This window comes from Thermobia domestica, chromosome 7 (assembly GCF_964235325.1).
Source record: "Thermobia domestica chromosome 7, izTheDome1.hap1.1, whole genome shotgun sequence".
Classification (NCBI taxonomy): domain Eukaryota; kingdom Metazoa; phylum Arthropoda; class Insecta; order Zygentoma; family Lepismatidae; genus Thermobia; species Thermobia domestica.
Genome location: NC_137460.1, coordinates 191,918,165 through 191,939,777, shown reverse-complemented (window position 1 = coordinate 191,939,777; position 21,613 = coordinate 191,918,165). Strand labels below are relative to the sequence as shown.

Genomic DNA, 21,613 nt, shown 5'->3' with positions numbered 1-21,613 from the left:
GGCGTGGCCACATACCAGTAGTACCAATGGAACACCCAGAAACATTCTGTGTAAATAAGATTTTGAGTAAGAAAAATGCTTAAAATTATGAGAGCAAGCTAACATTATGTAGTTATAATTTACACTTTTTTATTATTATTATTATTATTATTATTATTATTAATTTTCATTTTGTTTTTATTTATTTATTTATTTATTTATTGTCTGTCTGTGGGCCGCAATGGTTCCTCGTCATGAAGACAGAGTGGGACAAAGGCGTCTAAACAGGTAAAATTGTACAGAAGAATCTTATGTTTTCTTCCAGCTGTTATGTCACAGCCTGGCCGCCTTGTTTTCAACCCAGTATTTGTTCCAGCAAGAAGCAGTTATATATGCAGAGTGACGCAAAAGTACGGAGCCCATAGGCCAACTCGGTTACTATTGCAGGTATGGAAACAAGGTAAGATATGTAATGACTCTTTTAAATTCCAGCAACACTTTTGTTTTTGTACTAGTGTACCGCTCAATAAAGAAAATGCGTTACCATACATCATGTTGGGTACACGAATAAAAGAATGTGTGGTTTGAAATTAGTCATACCGAGAAGAATTGAAAGGAGACACAGTGAAGGATAAACATGCAAATGCAATACACACGCCAGTAGCGTAGCAACCACGGTGCTGGGGGGAGAGCAGATACGAAGGACGCGAAATTGGGTCTTGCACTATATTTTTCATTGTGTCTTTCCGTTCCCTTTGGTTCAAGTAATTTCAAACCACACTTTCTTTCATTCAGTGTTGTCCAACAGTGGCAGCGTTGTACTTTTCGTTACTATTGGGCGGTATACTAATATAAAAACAAAACTTGCTGCATTTTAAAAATTTCCTTCTGTATCTTACCTTGTTTTCGTATCTGCAATAGTAACGGAGTTGGCCTATGGGCTTCGGGTTCTATCATGTACAGAAAATATTCTGTAAATATTTTGTCATGTATAGAAACTATTCTTTAAATATTTTCTGTGATGTACAAAAAATATTCACTAAATATATTTTGTCATGTAAAGAAAATATTTTGGCATATGTTGGAAAATATTGTCTGCGTTATTGGTAAATAATTTTAAAATATTCCATGAGAAACATTTTAAAAACCATTCCGTTAACACTGTATAAAACGTTTCAAATCCATTTTGAGTAATGTTTGGAAATCGTACAGGAAACATTTTTTGGAAAACTTTTCTAACGGCGTATAAAATATTTCTACAACGTTTCTGAGTGTATTCAGAGAATATTTTCAGTATTATGTGGAAAATGTTTTGAACAACATGTGGAATATATTTCCTTAAGGGAAGTAGGATACATTTTCTGAAGGAAAATGATGGCACGTTTTAGAAACGTTTTGAAAAGATTTCATTGCTGTGTGGGTAGTTATTCGAAGCATTTCCTTGTGTAATCGCTACAATAGGTGACAATCGTAAAAGGGTACTCGTTGCGTAGTCTGCACTGGAACCGGAACAGTTTGCTCAAGCGCCACAAAGTGCATGTGTGTGTGTGTGTTAGAGAGCTTGAAAGGAAAAACACGCAAGCGGGGAGGAAACCACTGGTCTGCTATATTCAATAGGAATTGGAATGTTTGTTCATAGTTGTATGTTGTAGCCTTTGTAGTCTGGTGCTGCTGCTGCTGTGTTCAACCGGAGCCGAAAGTGGGAGTTGGACCTCCAATTTCTACTAAATTAGAATTGCGCATGCGGCACCAAGTGTGTGTTTGTACTACGTTATTTAGAGAATGAAGTAAAGGTTACAAAAGTCTTTTATAATGGTTACAAAAGTGACCGTAACTGGCTACTTGTTGCGTAGTCTGCTCCAGGGGAACCGGAATAGGTTCTGGAACTTGAATCGGAAGAGGAATCGGATCCAGAACAGGAACAGAAACTGGTAGAGTTTGCGCATGCTTAATAGATAAAAAGATACCGTCAAATGCCACCACTCTACTAACATCTTTCTACAAAATCTTGGACAATGAGTTTAAGGAGTTCAACCTTTTTCATGGGGTTGAAACTAAAATTAAGTCATTAATAAATGTTTTGGAACGTATCTCAGAATCACTCACTGCTTGTTGGAACTTTTCAGTCCTTCTCTTGCGCATCATACCAAGTTCTGCAGCTGCCCCCTTAATTCTATTCTCACAATCATTTTCTTTGGAATTTGGTATGTTGTTCCTCGCAGAAGAGACGTTTGGCTGTCTACCTGTAGTATACTTAACCTTAGGTTAAGAATATCTCTAAAATATTTCTTTTGAAACTATTAAGTAACCATATTATAACAAAACTTGCCGTTAAACAACGGGTACAATTTCAAACCACGAAGTTAATCTAAAAGATATTTATTCCTATCCGAGAAACAATGTACCTCCAATGTGCCTCTGTTACATGGAATTCAGTGATATGAAGATGAATTTTCAAACATTCCTCCTAGATTTCTGGAAAAACTTAGTTGTTTCTTTCCTCGGTCATGTAGAATTTAACCTGCTACAACCATATTAGAAATATGTGTGAGAATGAGACTTGCATGAATCAACAGGTGACAATGACCTGAACAATATGACGTATGAAGGTAAATTCCGATCCACACTTTTCGGAAAGTATAAAATATTAATTTTGTGGTGTTAAAACTATGTCTTTCATTCATAGTAATAACTGACTGGTCTTATTCTGCATTATTTTCATTTGTGTATAACACAGACCCTATATGAACAATACGATGTTAACTATAACATTTATATATTGTTGTTTGTACTTTAAATAGCGCAGTTTAAGACTAGAGAATTGAAACTAAGAAAGCCACGGCAAGCTTTGTTTAACAATAACCATTTTCTTCCATCAAAGTTAGGTATGCACTTTTGTATATGAATAACTGCGAATATGATGAGTCAACCGTGAATTTAAGAACATTCAGTTGGGAATGGCCGAATGTGGATGACTGATTCATTCCTTCATTAACTCATTCCCTCATTATTGAACCAATCTAAGGTCTTTTCGTGCATTGCGTTGTTGCTTTCTGTAAAAATGTAAGTTTAATACGTAATGTGCAAATTTTCCCAACACAATACTAGACAAGCTGGTAGTACGTGTCAAACTCTATCATCATGCCATGTTTGATCAAGATCATAAAACGTCGGCTAAACTATATTTTTTTCAATTTCATGGACTATAAACTCGGGAACCAAAATTCCGCATGAAGCAATGTTAGACAAACTTATATAGCAGATGAGAACCAATCACTGTTCCACGTTTCATCTAGAATGGAGAACGTTGCCAGAACTCGTTTTCAAATCCATAGTCTATAAATTCGAGAACCAACAATCTACAAAACATAATACTAGACAAACTTGTACAGCAGATCAATGCCTATCATCATACCAAATTTGAAAAAATCGGAAAGCTTCTCCTAATTAACATAAAACTGTCATACATATCTTAAACGAAATAAAAAAGTTTGGCTGAACTCATTTTTCAATTTCATAGGCTATAAACGCAGACCTAAAAGCCTGCATAACCAACGAAATCGAAATCGAGCGAGATCGAAAGAGCTAGGCAGATTGTGTTTTTCAAATCTGTAATATATAAATTCGGGAACCAAAAAGCCTTTAATAAATAATACTAGAAAAGCATTTAGATCAGATCAAGGTCTATCACCATGCTAAGTTTCATCGACCTGAAAGAAGTTCGTCTGAGCTCGTACTTCAACTTCATATGCTATAAGATCAGGAACCAAAACTCGGAAAAACACAATACTAAACTTTTTGTAGAGCAGGTGAAACTCGATCATCATCCCAAGTGATATCAGGATCATAAAAAAATCGGCACAATGTATTTTTGAATTTCATGCATTACAAATTTGGAAAAGTACCGTGAGAACGTAATACTCCAATGCTTTTAGAGCATGTAAAAGTCTGCCATCATGTGAATTTCGCCACAGATCGAAATAGCTCGACGGAAGTTGTTTTCAATTCTATACCCTATAAACTCAGAAATGACAGCAAAAAGCTAGACAAGCTGATAGAAAAGGTTAAGGTCTATCTTTCTACCAAGTTTCATTGAGATCGGCTGAAACCAATAACCTGAAAACATATTACTAACCAGGTATTTACAACAGATCATCATAAATGTTTGAGCAAGATCGAAAACGTTCGACTAAACTCGTTTCCTAACTCCGTAAGCTATAAATTCAGAAACCGAAAGCCTGCTAACCACAGTAATTGACGAGCTTCTAGAACGAGTCTAAGTCTATCGTCATGTTGAGTATCATCGAGATAGGAGAAGTTGAGCTGAACCCGTTTTTTAATTCCATAACTAGAAACTTGGGAATCTAACAAAACATCATACTGGGCAAGCTTCTAAATTACGTTAAGGTCTATCATCAGTCCAAATTTGAACGAGATCTAGAAATTGCGGCTGAACTTGATTTCCAATTCACTGGGCTATAAACTCGAGACTCAAAAACCTCACAATATTAGATGGGTTTGTAGAACAAATAAAGGTCTGCTCGAACTGGAATTCGATACGCCTGAATAGTTTTTTACGAAATTTGGTATACCGATTCGAGAGCACGCATTAGGTATCTTAAGGAGTTTCACATCCCAATGAGTCATACAATTGACCGAATAATCACTGAAAATAGGATGCCCATAGGCTTAATATTGGAAGAGCAGCTGACGAGCGAATTCTCATTGTAAACAATGAAAAATGATTTTCAGCACTAGAAATATAGCGAACTCCTCTTCGTTTTCTTTTGGGAACACAATGTTTTAAAGCGAAGCTCCCATTTATTTGACTCTGTCCGGATCCCTGACCATTCTTAATAAAACTTGTCATGGTGATTAGATAGCGCGCCTTGAGTACCATAAGAGATTGTATGTACCGATTGGACATACCATGAAGGAATAATCATCGAAAACAGAGATGCCATAGACTTAACCTTTTTATCGGAAATGGACTTGACGTGCGAATTCTTTTTGTAAACAATGAGAAATAGAATTTTCAGCATTAGGAAAGAGGTGAATCAGTTTTCGTTTTTTTTTGTGTGAATACAATTTTTCAATGTCATTATGCTTTTCACTGATATGCGAATTCAACTATTTACATGTCATGTTCGTTCATGAAAACAGTCAATGCACTATAAACTTGTATGAATAATCAACAGAGATCGAACGCTTTGCACAAAAATTTCCAATTATTGTATTCCCAATAGTGTTACGAAAAATTAACTACGAAATGAAGGTGTAATTCTGTCAAATGAATATAAAGAGTTATTCCCTGTAGTAGATAAAGCCTCCGGAACTTTCGTGAAAAGTAAAGAAAAAAAGGAACTCCCAGAAGAGTCGTTATCACAATAAATGAAATGCTGCTTCTGGCTAAAATGAGTTTTTGAAAACCAAGTTGAATTTTCTCCCGGGACCATACCTAAAATCATGTACGCGTCAAAGAAAAGGGGATGAAAGGAACTTTAATTCGGAAGTTTCCGCACATACATATGGTAAAAATCGATCCCTTTTAAGTAATTTTGTAAAAAAAAAAAAATTAATTTTGATGTAACCTAATCTTTTAGACTTACGAACGATACTGATTGTTTGAATTTTTTCAATCAGAAACAAAGGGATTATTTTTAAAATTTTATGTATTTTTTTACTCCGCAGACAACTTGACAATATGCTAAGACCCGTATGTTACAAACCTTCTCCTCATATTTAAATTTGTGCCGAATGACAGTGGGAAAATTAAATTTATTTTTATATCATCTGCATTTTCGTGTTTTAAAATTGTAGTACTTTGTGTAGGTAGAGTCAATAATGGTCCGCAATCTAGCCCTTCACTGTTTTATTTTATTAAAATACAAAATAGGCATTGTGTTTCACAAAGTTAATATATCAGAATCTGCCTTATGACCAAGGGTGAAGGAAGTAACATTTCATAGAGGAACCCCTTCGCTCATGGCAGCCAACGTTTTGTCTTGTAGCGACTTCAGGTTACGGTCCTAGGAAACCTCCCCAGCTGATGGCAACCAAGTGAACTATGGTTTATGTTGAGGAATTCCCTTCGCTTTAGAGCAGCCTCCAGGGATATTAGGATAGGTAAAACCCCTTAATCCAGTGTGACCTCCAGAGCTGTTGTGGTTAGGCGATCAGTGGTCAACCGATGCGTCCTTCTTCTGTAGTTCCTCTTTTGTAAGCCCTCTTGAGGTGGCTCCTCCTCTTTTAGTTCCCATCATGTTCATCTTCCTGTCTTCCTGTTCAGTGTATCGTCTGCTTCTTTATAACTTTAGCACTGTTGTCCATAAACATATATTCATGTTGGAATGTGGGGATCTTTACAATATAAACTCCTAAAATTCAAAATACAGTTTCAGTTTTACGTTTGATGATTATGCCTTGTAAGCTAAAGAAGATGGATGATTAGTGAAATGACTGATTGTGTAAGAATTGGTGGGATGGTAATGTGAGAGCAAACACAATAAACCAGACAAAAGCTACTGACAAGAGTTTGTCCATCGCAAACTCACATAAACTGAGATTGAACTATGGGCACTCGTAGCAGAGGTGAACTCTCTATCACTAAGCCATCATGTCCCTCAATTCTTAATCATTTTACCACCAAGTGTTAAGCAACAAGTAAGTTCAACACAAAGCTTCCTCGTGGCTATATAGTTGCCGGAAGACCTAGGTAAAATATCCGGTGAGTGATCACATATTTCGGATACCATGATAAGCTGAAGGTCTACATTTCATATACCCTTGATTAATCATTCTTTCAGTAAAGCATGTTCCGGGGGGCACACTAAGTATTCCGGAGGGCACTGCTGGTGCTTTTATATTTATTATTGTACTATAGGCGTATTACTTTCGTCTCCTCTGGGAGGCATTCTCAGAGCTCCAGGGGACAGTGCCGCCCGTAACAAAAATAAAAACATGTCTGTAAGAAACACTGGCCTTGATGGGGGAAAGAAACTAAATTCCAAAGAAATGAACCAAGCAATTGCATGATGATACCTAGCCTAACACTCTGTACGAAACTATATGAGGCATGATTCTAAATATTCACATAAAATAAAAATCTTATGAACGCCCATCAAAGACAAGAGATCTTATCAGTTCACCACAATGCACTAAAAGTTAGTACTTGTTAGTAATTGTTTTAATATTCTACCTTTCTAACTTCTTAGAAACTTTATTGTAATTTTCGAATAATAATAATAATAAATTTGACTATGAAACAAACGTAAACATCTAAACTATGAAGGTTCAATCTTCGAACTTGAAGCTGTGTATCAATAGCTACTGGTGTTTTTTTTTTTTTATTATTTATACATATTTCTGGGTATTGTCAACTTCTATGATCTTAAGCCCGTCACATAAGAGGGATGAAGTCCTTCGGTAAAAAAAAAATTATCCGGGGAGAATGAAAGAAGTGGCGAAACAAAGAAACGAAACAGGAAGTGAGTATTAAGTACTATTCCGGTATTTACCTGGTCGCAATAAGAGAAAACTAGGGAAACCCTCAATCTGGCTACGTTCCCTCAAAAAACTCTACTTCTTTTCGATGGTGCATCTCCACCACAAATCGAACCCGCCACCGCATTCCCACTGCTTATTATTAGAATATTTATTTACGAAATATGACCCAAATTGACTGAGTAATTTTCGAGAAAATCTAGATAACTGCTCTCTTTCCAAATTAAATTTCTTCTTGTGAATGAGGCCGCGGCGGCTCAGTGGTGGTTTGTTGTGAGGCGCAGTGTAGTGCACCTCGTATGTGAGCTCCACTGCAAATTGGTTATACGTCCGCCGTCAGGGACTTTGTGTTTGATCCATATTTAGTTGTGTGTCTCTCAGTGTACCTAATCAGGACGACTTCATAGTTTTGTTTAGTGAATATTCGTTGTTGTGTCACTCTACACTAGTTTTGTACCACTTACAATGAATGCTTTATGTAAAAGTACAGATCGTTTTGCATTTGACAAGACGACAAGACAATATCAGACCAAGTGTAGCCATGATACAGGCTTGGTTAATTAACGAATTGCAGTTACAAATTAAAGATATTGCGGCGATTGAACTTCAAAATGGGAATTATAGTCTGTATATCAAGTTTAAAAGAGATCAGTGGACACCTTTCTTCGTCACCACCCGGAAACCATGAATTTTGAGCACAATAAATCAAATACAGTTGTCCAGTGCCTGTGTACAATATACCCATGTTCGCATTTTCTATCTCCCTATGGAAAACATTAATTATGAACTTAGTGCAGTGCTTCGTCCCTATAGGCAAGTGATACATATCACGGAGAAAATGTGGTCAACTACGTTACCATTTCTAGTTTACAATGGCATTAGACTAGTTCAAATGATTTTACGGAAACATATTCCCTCTAAAATTGTGGTTCGTGGGTGTCGTGCTAGTGTCATGTATCAAGGTCAACCTCCTGCATGTTTTATTTGTTTGCCTCCTAACCACGTCGCAAGCGCCTGTTCACGGAAAGTTATACCCCAGGTGATACTTCAGCCACCGTGGAATTTAAAATCACTGAACTTTTCAGTGGTAAGATACTGACAACCTCTAGTTACTGCCCTTCTTCCGCCGATATACTGTTGCTAGCGGTTTCGACTGCCCAAACAATAGTCTCAGAGAGCACCCCTTCCCCATCGGCTCTTAATAACAGGATGATGGGAGTTTTTCCCAGTTGCGTGTCAAAACTGGATCTCTTCAGTCAGCTGTATCCTAGGCATAGAGTAAAGACGGCAGTGCTAACCATGCCAACTCCAAGACCATTCCCACTACTCTTACGATCCTAACACCTGACCTCTCGCCCCTCTGCAAGCAGCCTGAAATAACATTAACCAAGAAGCGCATGTGACTGCAGCCCCTGTTGTATTAGAGCCTCCGTTACAGCCAATGCAAAGTAAAAATGTGTCACAGAAGAGGAAAACAAAAGTTTCTAATGAACTTAATGACAGAACAGGTGCTTTATGCATGTGGTCTTCTAGTGCAGTATCTTCTCTCACACCAGTAAATGTTGATAATAATGTTAGCCAGTTAATTCGTAAGAAACCATGTTATTTTATTATAAGAAGTGGCGTTTGAAGAATCTGAATTTATACACCAATATATTGTATATGTAAATATAGGACCAGTGCACCGGGGTATAGCTATATTAAGTTAACGAGGTATAAAGGTCTCAAATGTTGTTTATTTGCTGTCTAGCCGGTGTATTAGCATCACTTGAGAGAATATTACTCTTATTAATATTTATGCGTATTCTAACACTAATACTCGAATAGCACGGGAACTGTTTTACTATACTGAAATCTTACCATTGTTTCAAAGTGTTCGACTAAGATAATACTTGCAGTCGATTTTAATGTTGTTTCTAGAGCAATAAATACCACTGGAAAGTTTATTCCCGTCTCTGCCCTACAGCAGTTACTTTCGTCAATAACTTTCAAGGACGCCTGGGTACACCATCAGCGAGATCTCCAATTCACTTTTTAAAATTCCACTATGAGTAGACGGTTGGACCAAGTTTTGGCATCCACTATCCTCTGCCATTGATATTCATTTGAAATTTGATCCGTTTAGTGACCATGCCGCAGTAATTTAGTCATGTAAATTTGCGCTAGGTGTTCCTAGAACCTATGGAAGAACAGCTTGGAAACTGAATACTTAATTACTTACTGACGCCGACGCAAAATGTTTATTTAGAACTAAATGCACGTACTGACTCCTTCAACGCCAATACCACCCGACACTAAATGATTTTTTGTGTCAAATATGCGAATCCTAAAATAAGAAGATTTTTTCAAGTGGCAAGGAGCTGAAAAGAAACGAGAATGCGTGAAACCCTAGCATACCTTAACAGAGCGATTCATGAACTTTGTATCCTGCCCAGTTCCCCGCAAAATATGATTGCAATTCACAAAACAAAGGTATAGATAAAACAAATTCATGCTAATGATGTACGCAAATATATTCATACCCTGCCAGACAGAGACTGTCTGCCCGATAAACACACTAGCTTTATCACTATATGGAACAACATAAACGCAGTGTTGGGAAGGTGATTGACACCCTGAATCATAATAATACGAAACTTACGGACCTTCCTGACATTCAAAAGTGATTTTCACCATTATAAAACATTGTATGGTGCCACTATGGACCCTTCCAACGAGTATCAAGATTACTTAAATATGTTCCTCATAAAATTTTCGGCGTCTGATAGTCAGACCTTAACTGCACCAGTAACAGAAGCGGAAATACTTCACAGTCTCTCAATCAACATAAGAATGTTCATTATGCGCTAACTAAGATTCGGGATGTTGTAGATTATTTTACGTTTTCTTGAAAACTGGCTTGCCTGATATCACTTGATTTTCAAAATGTATTTGATCGCTTACCCATGCCTTTCTCTTTGCTGTGCTACGAGTGTATTTTTTTCCGGAGGTCATTCTTAACTTTCTCACTCACATTTATAGCACAGCCAAGGCTAAGCTTCAAATAAATGGTTTCTCTACTGATCGCATTCCACTACAGAAAGGTGTGCATTGAGTTGCCTTCCTCTCCATGTTTCTATTTGGATCGCACTAGATCCTTCATTATATAAATTAGCTGAGTATATACAAAATGAGGGAAGAACATAGACTGAAGGTATTTGAGAACAAGATCCTGAGACGAATATTCGGACCCAAAAGGAACGGGAATGGCGAATGCGGAAACTTCATAACGAGGAACTACATAATTTATACGGTTTACCCAACATTGTAAATGTCGTCAAGTCTATGGGGCTTATGTGGGCAGGTCATGTAGCTAGAACGGAAGAAAGTAGAAACGCTTTCAAAGTCTTGACTGGAAAACCAATCGGAAAACGACCATTAGGAAGACCTAGGCGCAGATGGGAGACAATATTAAGATAGATCTCGCAGAGATTAGAATACAAAGTAGAAACTGCATGCAGTTAGCTAAGGATAGAAGTCAGTGGAGAGCTTTTGTGAACGCGGCACTCAACTTCCGGGTTTCATAGACCATAGAGCTAGTTAGTTATACAAAGTGATCTGAATCACCTGTAAAATATCTCAGTTACTGCCTTCGCAGACGAAGTTACTCTTACCCGCGCCTCTACAACAATTTCATTATATTATGGACCAATTACAACAATTGCTAAGCTAGTGCTCTTTGTGGCGAAATGCTTAATTTACAGAAAACGAAAGTGGACTATGAAAGTCATACCCCTGCCATTTACCAACATTGAACTGGTTCCTAAAGTGAAAATACTGGGCATCACATTATCTAATTCGGGCAGTATTCATTATGAACACATTTGGTATCCTCTCCTTCAAATTTTACGCATGCTCAGTCTAAATCATATATTGAACAACTTAAACCTAATCCAATTTATTTGGTATATCAATAGTTATTTATGTGCTAAATTATGGTACTCCGCTCATATATATCTCATTAGTGAATTGTATGTTCGTAAAATAAATTCCATTATTTGTTGATTTCTGTGGGCAGGGTATCATTTGCGTGTGAAGAATGACATTGTTATCCTACACGCTAACCGTGTGGGCCTGAACATAATAACAGTCAGGGCTAAATGCACTGCATTCTTTCTAGCTAATAATTATAAACAATTTCAAGTTACTGACCAAATCACCCACCAATGGATTTCTTGTTGGATCTCTTCCCTCCCTGCACCTGATACTCCTAATATGATGTCAATCAAACAGACGCCGGTGTATATTCAACACTGCATACAAGGTTTGTCCTATGTTTCTTTATCTGATCCTACCAACTACTCCCATATACGCTTTCTGTCCACACACTTCCACGCCTCTCTGTGCAATAACATAGTTTGCCGTACAAAACTGAAATTTCCAACAAAAAAACTGGTCAAAAATTTGACACACTTCGCATCAAAAACTTGCGACAGATAGCACCGTGTAGTTAGAGCACCCAATATGCACCTTCTGACCTCTTAATCGTGTCAGGTAAAGAGACACCCTCTCTCTCCTCCTTTCTTCTAGCCCATACTAAAATTAGCTAACAATATGAGTGCAATTCTGATTTCAAACTACACATGTATTAGTTTCGATAAAATGAAATAACAAAACCGAGACGAAACAAGATTCATAAATTGAAGGAGGGAAAAACTGAAACACATACAATGAAAAATTGAAACCAATGGGTGTCTATTACACAGAGATTCAGAAATGAAGCAGAGAGAGAGAAGAGGAGAGGAAAAGAAGAAAAAGAAAAGGGAGAATAGAAAAACTATGGAATTCAAACGTAGTAAGAAAAGAACCTAACATTATAAAGTTTCGTTTCCAGAAATCCAACAATAATATTAAAAAACGTTTGTTTTTACATATTGCAAGGATCCCCACATCATACAATATTTTTCAGAACTATTCGAATATATAGAGGATGCTTTTATTTCACTTTCATAATGGATAGCATACTCAATTTCCAGTAGAAATGTATACCTGCGAAACACATTTAGGATAATGTCAAAAGTTTAACACATGCTTTGTTTCCACGTGGTTCGATTGCAAATTCATTGGATGTACTGATGCAAAATACATTCTAATATACCCAGTAGATAGTGTTGGTCATATCCTCCATTTCAAACTACTAATGCAAACTGAACAAAAAACAAAAAAACCGAAACGAAAAGATAAAGAAAGAGAAAATTGAAGAGTGCTAATTTACTGCTAAATTTCTATCAGAAACCCTATATTAAAAGTCCAAACAGTATGGTAATGAAAAGTTACAAATGTTCGAAAGATAAAGTTTATGTTCCTCATAGATGTAGCATGTTTCAAATTTCAACGTGAATAAAAACATTGAATTATAGGATGGAAACAAATTTTGTGTCGAACTAGTATAAATATTTTTTTAAATGATCAAAGAGATTACCATTTTCTAGTCTTTTCCGAAGATGTATCTGTTCCGAACATCCAGCATTGACTTCCTCTCTCGGGGATATAACGTAATTTGCACAGATAGAATGAACACGCTAAGAGCTCAGACGGATCATCGGGTCAGTCGGATGATGGTTACGTTATAGACCACCACTGGGTCGAGGATTCAAATCCGTAGTGACCCGGTTTTTCGATTGAGATTCGGTACCCCAGAGGATAAAAAAGAGATTTTACTTATTCCCTTGCGTTTAAACACTATTTCTGTCAGAGGCGACCAGGACTGGGGATGTTATCGTCAGAGCACGAAACACACAACGCCGAAGTTCCCAATTAATTAGATTCTCCAGACCAGGTATATCGCGCTCTTGCTCCTTTTTTCTTTGGAACATGAAGTGCATGTGTGTGAGAGAGAGGGGGGAGAAATGAAAGATGCAAAGAGAGGATAGGGAAACGTCATAAAAGAGAGAGGGGACGAATATAAATATGAAACATACTTATCATTGCAGTGGACGATATAGAACACACACAATGTTTACTCGAACTTTGTAAGTTCTCGATCACAAGATGAATCTCTGTTTGCAGCCATTATTTTATGCGAAAAAATCATACTACCTGATGGGAAGTCGAACCGAAATTTTCCATTTGGAAGTCTGGCACGCTACCACTACACCACCGCTTGCTTTAGCCAAACTCTTTTTAACAAATGTTGTAGTGTTTCTTTTCTGAGAACGATAACACGAAAAGAGTATACTGCAGATCAATCATGTCTTTGGAATATCCTGGTAATTCCCTGGCCCTTTCCCAAAAACCATTCGTAAATCGTTTCTATCACCGGTGTTTGCTTCCACATTCTTGTGTATTGGTTGTCCAGTATGATAAGTCGATTCTTTGCAATGGCTTTGTAAAAAAAAAAATAACTTTAGCGTGAACAATATTTGAACCTATGTTAGATAGCGTTAATGAACCACAAAATTACTCCCACAAAGTATGTTAAATCGCCTATATGCGTAATGTGTTTACATTATGCTGAGTATAAAAAACACTTTAAACAAGTAAAAAAAAGTACTCCAGTGACGGGAAGGGGCCACGACCCACCAACCTTTCAATTACTAGCAGCGTGCTCTTCCGACTTGGGCACGGAGGCGATGAACAAAACGTCACTTGTAGAGGGATAAATTGTTGAGGTCTTTTGAATTTGGCTAATCAGTGATCCTTTAAGCTACGTATATTTGACGATAACAGTTCGGGATAAGATAAAATCTGCTCGCCATATAAACCTAATTTTATAACAAAATGACGACTGTCTATTTACTTTATATTATAGTTCTTCCATGTTCACTTTCAAATAATCGGCGCCAGTTGCCATCTAATAAAGTTGATGTGTTTGTTGCTTCTTGTACACAATCGCTTAGAAAAAGAAGCAATAAATGCATCAAATGTGTGAGATAAATTTAGAACATCTAAATGGCACATGCCTAGCACATCTTGTGCTGTTAGGGTTTCTTCAGAAACATTGCGTAAAACAATTGAAAATACATCGCGCGGTTTGCATTTTGAAATTTTGCGTATACCTGGATTTGTTAAAGTATTTCTTTTTACTGTGTTTGTCTGTAGCTTCAATTCATAAGCCTTTAAAATTAGATGCCCAACATATTTGGCAATCACGCAGAAAACAACACCGAATATTCTAAACTTGTGTTAATTTAACACACAGGATGTGTGTCATTTCAGCTACCGGCATTTGACACACAACTCCAAATGAAGAGTGTGTTGTTCTAACCACTTGTTTGTGTTATATTTTAACGCAATCGTGTTAACACATAGGCATGTCGTTGAAATAACACAACGATTTTTTACAGTGTGCAATTCCTTTAAAACAATAAACTTCCTTTGTGATGTGTCAGTGTCACAAGTTTTCACAATATTCATTGTAGCGGATGATCTAGTTTCATATCCGAGCATCCATATTCTTGTTTAGCACCATATATATATATGGTACTAAACAAGAATATGGATGCTCGGATATGAAACTAGATCACTATATATACAGGGTGGGTCTCGCGAACTAGACATCAAATAAGAAAATATTATAAGCTAACGTACAATGCAGAGGGGCCTAAAACTGAGTCAAACACTAGGTACCCTCACCCCCATATTCGGGAAGGGGAGTGTACGTGAAATTTTCAAATGGGAACATAGGTCGAGTGATACCTTCTTCGAAAGAGACGAAAGAGCTTTAAAAATTGAACAATTTTTGTAGGAAACAATTTTTGATATGGGGCACCTTTCGGGCCTAAGATGGTATTTATTTATTTACTTTGACGATATAACTTAGGGGTGAGGGGAGGGAAGAGTTAAAAAGAATAAAGAAAACTTGATAAATCGAACCAAATGATCAATCTCGATCAAATTTTTAACATAGATGAGGTTCAGACCTGAGATCATTTTTATCATTTCACTTTCACGAGAGAACTTGGAGAGGGAAATGGGAGAGGGAGATATATAAAAATAAATAAAACTTAATGAGTCTTGAACCAAAAAACCAATCTCGATCAAATTTTCAACCTACATGAGGTTCAAACCTGAGATGTTTTCTGTCATATCACTTTGACGGTGTAACTTAAGGGAGACAGGGAGCGACATTTAAAAAAGAACGAAAAATGAACGGTATTAATGGTAAATCTATAATTTTTGAAGTCGCTGAGATTAACAGTAACACATCTGATGCTGTCTAAATCCAAATTCATACCCGCAACTTGGAGGAGGGGTAGACATAAAAATGATCGAAATAACTAATATCGGTGTCGACTTCATAATTTTTCGGCTTTCTGAGATGAATAATGACACTGCAGATGCTGTGCCCCACAACATAGGGTGGGTAGGGGATATATAAAACTCTTCGAAAATGACCGATATCAAAGACCGCTTTAGTAATAGTAAAAAGTGACAGTAACGTAACATATTACCATTTTTTCTTAATTTAACCAGAGAAGCGGGTAATTGATGCTAGTAATAATAATAATAATAATAATAATAATAATAATAATAATAATAATAATAATAATAATAATAATAGACAACTATATGAACATTCATTATTATTATTATTATTATTATTTGTGTACTTTTGAACTTGCAGGACGAAATTACTGCAAAATATGTTTTATTTCTCTAATTGTTCCTGGATTGTATGCTTTTCCTTTATTAGTGCGCACTAATTTCTCCCTAGGCTGTCGGATAAATGAATTTCGTTTCTACTTTGATGCAAATAACTTCACAGGAAAAAGCTGGTTCGTTCCAAAGATCAGGGTTAAAATAAGTAATATTTGGCTTGTAATTTAAGTTGGCATGATAATGTAGGGGTAACGTAATGGCATCATGAGTAATACAGCTGTCTAACATAGGTTCAAATCGTGTTCACACCAAAATTTATTTTTTAAAAAAATGATTGTGAAGAATCGACTTATCTTACTGGACAAGTAGTACGTAAGAATTTTGATGCAAACACCTGTATCATGATAGAGACGATTTACAAATGTTGGTTGGAAAAGCGCAAGGGAATTACCAGGACAGTCCAAAGACATCATTGATCTGCAGTATACACTTTTCATGTTATTGTTCTCACAAAGAAACACTATACCATTTGTTAAATAAAGTTTCCAAGCTACACACCCCTGCTGTACAAATTGCATGCTGCTTAGTATTTACTTTTCCTCGGTTCCACGTTCTTTTGTAGTAGCTTTTCACATTACCTATGTTTTTGGTTACTGCACCCTCTTTTCAGTCATGTTACCACACCAATTCCTATTGCAGGTATACACACACTGTGCTGCTTCTATTCACCTCGAATGACCGCCTCTCTCATTAAAGCATATGTTTTTACCTCTTACTGATGTTGCATTTATGCAAACTCACATAGCTAATTACAAAATTCCCATGCTATATTGAATTCGTTGAAGGTATCACATTGCCGACAACGAATTACTGTTTGCTCTTTTTATAGTCTTCGAACCACGCTAATGTAGACCTCTCAACGGAATTGACGATTATTCAACACTTCCTTTGGGGAATCTCTTAAGCACGGGTTTTACGATTGCTGCATAAGAATTTTTTGATAGAGCACATTCTATGTCTTTGATTTGGCCATACCGCCTTTGCTCTATCGTTTAGAATAGTGAATATATAGATCTCTAAAGTTCATTTTCTCACACTTTCGGCACCCTATATCTCCGAAACTATGGACTTTAAGAAAAAGTTGAAGAGGACTTTTTTCTTGGACTTAAATCCAAATCAGCCCCCATTAGTACTCTTAACAGGGTAAGGTGACATGTAAAATTAAAATTGAAAGCGACAGATACTAGTGTCGAATTCACAGTTTTTGGGGTCCCTAACTTCATTTGTGACAATTTTGGTGCCCTTTATGTCCAAAAAATGAAACGTATTCTCTCCGTGCGAAAGACGGGTATTCTGCTATTCTTTAATAATAACGAACAGAAGTTTCACATATTAAATTCTTTAATATATTTCTCGCTGCTCAAATTTACGTAATTGTGCGATGTATGTGTGTATGTCTAAACAAGATCATCAAACTTTTTGAGATGTTCGAAAAGTAGATCTATACAAAATAATAACAAAGAGGACTTTTTTTACAAGAAATCAGAAAACTAAAAAGTAAAATTAAAATCTGTTGCTTTAGCTATTTTTCCTGGTAGCGAAATACATTGTACAAGTATAAATAGTAAAATTTTTTCGAATGGGTTGAAAATTTCCGAAAATTTTACACAGCACAAGGAAGATGCATATTTCCATTATATATATATATATATATATATATATATATATATATATATATATATATATATATATATATATATATATATGAATTTAACGTATCAACTAAAATAGCTAAAGCTAAATAGCTAAAATAGCTAAAATAGAAAATGATTTGGCCACTTCCCTGCCATAAAGCAGGAATTTCATAAGATTGCATACGATAATTTAAATGCGTCTATCTTAATTAATGTAACCAGGAGCATATTTTGGTATCTTCTGTAGCCATAACTTTGTTCTATCAAGGTGCTAGCTTTAAAGTAGTGATGCACTTATACTTCTTACCATAAATTTTTCATTTTCAAATACAAGAAACATAAGTACTCAGTGATCTGAGCTGTAAACTAGTAAATATAAAATGGCTTCTCATTTTAAAAGCATAACGTAATAAAATATTCGAAAATTTCAATTTTTCCCAAATTTTCCGCTTTTTTCCAAGCTCGGAAAAAATAGTAAAATCTGTTTTTCTACACAAATTTCCGTTGTTTTTTTTTTCAGATCTTCACAAGAGCGGTCATATCCTAAGGATTTTTTTTTCTACTGGGATAAGAGCACTGCAACTCCGATGGAGCAATTGTGTTGCTGTCCAAGTGGATTATGTTGAAAACTAAAGTATTACCAAATCTATACTTCTTATAGTTTCCTTATGGCTCCAAACTTTGCAGTTATCCCTCGTAAATACAGAATCAAATGTGGAAATCTACCCTTTATTGGACGACAAAACTATTCCAAAGAATGTTTCTCCCTATGTCTTACAATTTTTCTTTATGGTGGTCAACGGTAAAATCTGAAATGATTATTTTCCCCTTTTAGTTCCGGTACAAAGTTGAGTTAGGTGACGAAAGCTCTTGTTGAGATCGAAATTGAATACAAAGGACCTCTTTCTCGATACATATCTTACTGTTCCACTGTTTTTTCTCTGGTATATGCTAATAGAATGAGAAACGGTTATAGACATCCTATAAGACTTCTGATACTTATACACAAGACAGTTTGAAATATATCGTAATAATTATTTAAAAAAAAACTCAATGTATGTGTAAACTATATCCTAAATACATGTAGACGGTTTATCACTGAAAGAATTCCGAAGTGCAAAACAAGTGAAAAACAAAATGAATATATTTTTGAATGTGTAGTGGACAAAGGAAATATTGCGACTCCAGTAGTACACCACTTTATCATAAATGAAATGGAACCAGATGAGAATGCTAGTAGTAAGTTTTGACGTCCTTGTGGCATAAAAAGCTATTGTCATCTTTTAGCAAAATTATCATCACACTCAGGGCCGGATTTAGCATTTTGGCGCCCCTAGGCCCAATATTTTTTTCCGCCCCCTAGTCTGGTTAAAGTTATTTTCCTAAAAACCTTTATTAAAAAATTGCAGCCAGTTCTCCCGTGTTTGAGATCAATGTTGTAACGAAGTTGATGCATAATGTTGAAAAATAGTTTAACTTTACCAACAATTATTTGTTCCAATGAACTTCAAAATCAGAATGCTTTATTAGCCTGATTTTTTAATCAATTCAAAAAATATGTTAAGTTATGGCTATTTATTTTTATTTCTAGATATTTTTTATTTTCTTCTCTCGGCGGTGCACCCCCCTGGGAGCTTGCGCCCATAGGCCCGGGTCTACGGGGCCTATTGAGAAATCCGGCCCTGATCACACTGTAGGATACGATAAGGAATTTTGAAAGTGTCGCAATGGTATTTTCTTAGTGAGTACTGAAAACTACAGCCAGACTCCTAAGCTACTCATATTAGTCACCATTGGACACTTTAGCTTATTAGACTTAATGTAACTTCCGGAGTTATTTCAGGATCTCCACAATGCTGCCGAAAAGGATATTGAATCAGGGGTAGCATATTAATAGATTCTTGACATTGTTTCAATGAAGTCGTGTAAACTGAATCCAACTCAGTCGCTGATCTATACTTTAATATGTCCACGGGAAATCATTAAAACTATATCAGTCGAAACAATATCTAACATAGTACTTTACCTCCAGTTTTAACTTCCTCAACGCATACACTTTGGTCTTACAATCAACCAGTTCTGTTTTATAATGAATTTTTTAATCAGAATTGCTTTCATGTGTCCAAGGCTGCGCTACGTCAATTCTACAATTGACAATGATAACATTTTCTTGCACAGTATACCTGAACTGTATTATCAAAAAGATCTATTCCAAGTAATGACACACGTGTGTATAATCAATAGATAAGGTTAGTTGTCTATAGCTAATGATGCAACATGCTACCTTATTTTCCCCGGTTTCGTAAGCAACATAGACTCATTATCTATGTTTAGTGTTTCGAAACATCAATATAACAAACGAAAGAGAATACGTGACATACGTGGAGGTCAATGGTGTTTATGCAATCCCAACAGAAATGCTTTCCCATTTAAAGTCGATAGTTGATCGCAGATAGCAGATGATACCAGATTATGTCTGCATACGAAAGGAAACCCAAGGACAATCGTTCCAGTATTTTTCATATATTAGTAACTAAATGAAGTTAGAATAAAATTTATTTCATTTTTTTTTTAATAGTTAGGACGAGTTCGAAACTTTTAAACTGGGTTAATTGTCATTTCGTCTTCTCTAGAATTACAAGTTTCTGTTGTAATCTCTTCAAGAGTAAGGCTTGATATGTTGTTTCTCGGTATCACCTCCATTTATAAATACTCATTTCGATCTCAGTCTTTTCTTGAAGTTTCGAGACAATATGAGTGAAGACCTGATTCAACATATCGCCACACACTGTAGACGAAACGAAGACAGATGCTAGTAATGCGAATCAATACTTATCCTAGTTCAGTAACGAAAAATTATCAAAAATTAAATTAACCATTTGCGTACGCTTACGAGAAAATGCTGCAATTACTACCCCTGACAAATCGCTCACCATCACTTTAAGATGTTCCGCAATCTTTGAATACAAAGAAACAGTATCTAAAACAGTACTTTACCTCGAGATTTAACTTCCCCACCGCATATATTTTGGTCAACAATCAACCTGTTCTACTTTAACCCTTTATGACTTGAATCTTTGTTTTCGGCCATTTTTTTTATTTTTTTTTTCTTTTAGTCACAAATAGCACACTTTAAGAAAAAAAACAAGCAAAATCATTGTTTTTTTCTTTAATGTAGATTTTGGGGGGTCTGGGACTTAGAAGTCCCGTCAGGCAAAAATTGATTAACATATAATGGTAACATTTTTATCTTCATGTAATACATATAGATAGATAGATAGATAGATAGATAGATAGATAGATAGATAGATAGATAGATAGATAGATAGATAGATAGATAGATAGATAAATAGATAAAGTTATAGCCCTTATTTTAATAATTTAAAACTTTTGGCTTATTTATAGTATCGGAATTTATTATTCGATGAACATATCATTTGTGATTATTTTACTTTCTATTATTATTTGAATAAGCATAACATAATAGTTGAAAAAATGATAGTACTAGAATTTCAAGGCAGCATACACCACTACCCTCTCATATGAAATTAAAAGAATTTTTTTATTACTTCACATTTTTTGTACTCAAACTACTAATTATTTGTTTCTCTTAACAATATCTGATACAAATAATGGTAATTTAGTGTGCTTTGGCAAAGCAATCTACGCTACTTCAGTCACTTATGATGGAATTCAAAGAAACAGTTTTTATTTTCATTTTCACATAGAAAACATTGCACATTGTACATTTTGAGTGTGGTCTGGATTCAATCTTCTTCAAAAAACATAATCCACATCTATCCCTTTTGTCAACGAATTGAGGCTAATGAGGCCGAATTTCCCAATAGGCCCAGTAG

At 35.8% G+C, this 21,613-nt stretch overlaps 1 long non-coding RNA gene across 1 annotated transcript in view; it reads right to left on the bottom strand.

Moving 5' to 3' along the window:
- LOC145688988 (uncharacterized) overlaps nucleotides 1–19,866 on the bottom strand; it is a 46,620-nt gene extending 26,754 nt beyond the window's left edge. Inside the window, exon 1 of the long non-coding RNA XR_014132050.1 lies at nucleotides 19,783–19,866. This is a non-coding gene — a long non-coding RNA (uncharacterized LOC145688988). The remainder of the gene's footprint in view (nucleotides 1–19,782) is intronic.
- Nucleotides 19,867–21,613: the final 1,747 nt, after the last annotated feature.